This window comes from Macrobrachium nipponense, chromosome 5 (assembly GCF_015104395.2).
Source record: "Macrobrachium nipponense isolate FS-2020 chromosome 5, ASM1510439v2, whole genome shotgun sequence".
NCBI classification, from domain to species: domain Eukaryota; kingdom Metazoa; phylum Arthropoda; class Malacostraca; order Decapoda; family Palaemonidae; genus Macrobrachium; species Macrobrachium nipponense.
The window spans coordinates 89878841-89880959 of NC_061107.1; positions in this window are offsets into that span (position 1 = coordinate 89878841).

The following is a 2119-nucleotide window of genomic DNA, read 5'->3' on the forward strand; positions in this document are numbered from 1 at the left end:
CGCTGATACGTGTAAATGCCTCATTCCCGACGTACATTCATGTCTAGCATTGGCGCGCCTGACATAATTATAACATTGTTGACGCTCAGGGAATAGCGGACAGCTACTCTGACTGGCACCTGTGTCAGCAACTGTCAAAAGTAATATGCAACTGGTCCTCAGCTGAAGCTGATCACCCGCGACCCGCTTCAGGGCCGGCCACCGCGAATATCCTGGTGGCCTACAGAGACCTCCCAGTCCTTATCGTTTCTGTTTACCTCCTGCGTGGTAAAATGGGGCGACCCCCTTTACTTATATTGGATTTAAAATGCTAAAATTCTCGTTCAATAGAATTTTTTTGAATGGGAGATGTGAGCCATGGCATGTTAGACCGTAAGCCACGAGGGCCTTGTGTCAAAATCATATTGAAAACTAATATAACGAGGAAGATAATACGCTGAGCGTCACTCACGAAAACCACCTATCGGAAAGTTTCTTCAGCTGTTGTGGAAGAGAATACTCAGTTTCTCACTACCTCCTTTTATTATTTCTTTTCAATGTTGTCGTTCTGCTTTGTTGCTCTTCGTTAGACATAAACTCAACAATATCTTTGTTGTTTCTTATCAATTTTTTCTTTTAGGTTTTTACGACCATTGCGCATTGTCAGTCCTCAATATTTGGATAAAACAATCGAATACATAAGAAAAATAGAAACAGATTTATGTTATCCTTTAAATATATTAGATATTTGCTATGATAAAGTCCACAAAAAGTTTTATGGTGATAGTAACATGGAGAAAGAAACTTCTAAGAAGATTCTTAGCTTGCTTTATTTTACCGGTTTTGAAACCATAAAATCAACGTTAAAATCTTTCAGTGTCGACCTTGTTTTTTCCTGTAATAACAAACTGAAAGGAATGATAATAAAAATGGCCCTAAGGAAAGAAACAACACGATATAGAAAATTCCATGCTTGGACTGCCCCTCTTTTTATACCAGCCAATCTAGCAAAGATTTAGAAGTAAGAATTAAACAGCATAAGTATTTTGCCAAAACTGGGAAAACGTCCAATGCAATATTCATTCATTTAAGTGAAAACCTCACAGGATAAATTGGACTAGCAGTTCAATAATTGATAGATCAAAAGTTTTTTTCCACAAAATCTTTTAGAATCCATCATTATACAATGTACTTCTAATTGTAATTTTAACCCTAGCTCTGGCTTGTATTATATGGACCCTTGTATAAGTAAAATGTTTAAAAATGACCTTAAACATAAAATCACCGTCTTAATTACAAATTGGTTACCTTATAGATATTTTCTTTGTATCTGCATGTTTGATATATTTTTTGTGAAAATGTTCACTTTGACAAAAAATTTTATTGTTTACCAAATTGAGATTTATTGAATTGTACTTTTATAACATTTATTGGTGGTCAGTCACTGCCTGTATAATCTTTTAATTGTCTTGTCCCTGCTTCCAAGCAGTTGGACTTTTAACTTTTGGAAAACTTAAATTTTACCCCTGTTTTGGGTAGGTCTACTCTACTTTGATTTTTTCCATCTGTCCATCCGCCTTCGGTTGTTTGCGCATGGTAACACTGCGTCCCGGGCTTTAAATAACATCCGATTTCGAATATCAACGGTGTAATTCGTATACAGTAAATTATTAAAACACTTTTCAGTTGCAAATGTACTCCAAGATATCCTTTTATTTACCTAAAACTTACACATAGCGTAACTATTTAAAGCCCGGGACGCAGTGTTACCATGCGCGACCACCACAGGCGGATGGACAGATGGAAAAAAAACAGAGTAAAATTCTTCAGGTGTGCTGGATTCCAGGAACATATTTTCCTGGACGAGAGTCGAGAGGCCTCAGAGCTGATCCTCCATCGTTTCACTTTCTTTCGTGGATTTGGCCTTTTCCAAATGGAGGCAGAGCTACATGTTATGGTGAGGGATAATTACAGGAGCATTTTAAATAACCTGTTACAAAGCATTTCTCTCCTATCTGTATTTTTTATTATCTTCTGTAGTTTCTTTCAAATGAAAGCCATACTATTTGGAAGCCTATAGATTTCAAATCAGTGGCCCCTGTAGGTTGTTCCATACGAATCGGATGTCTTACGAAATAAT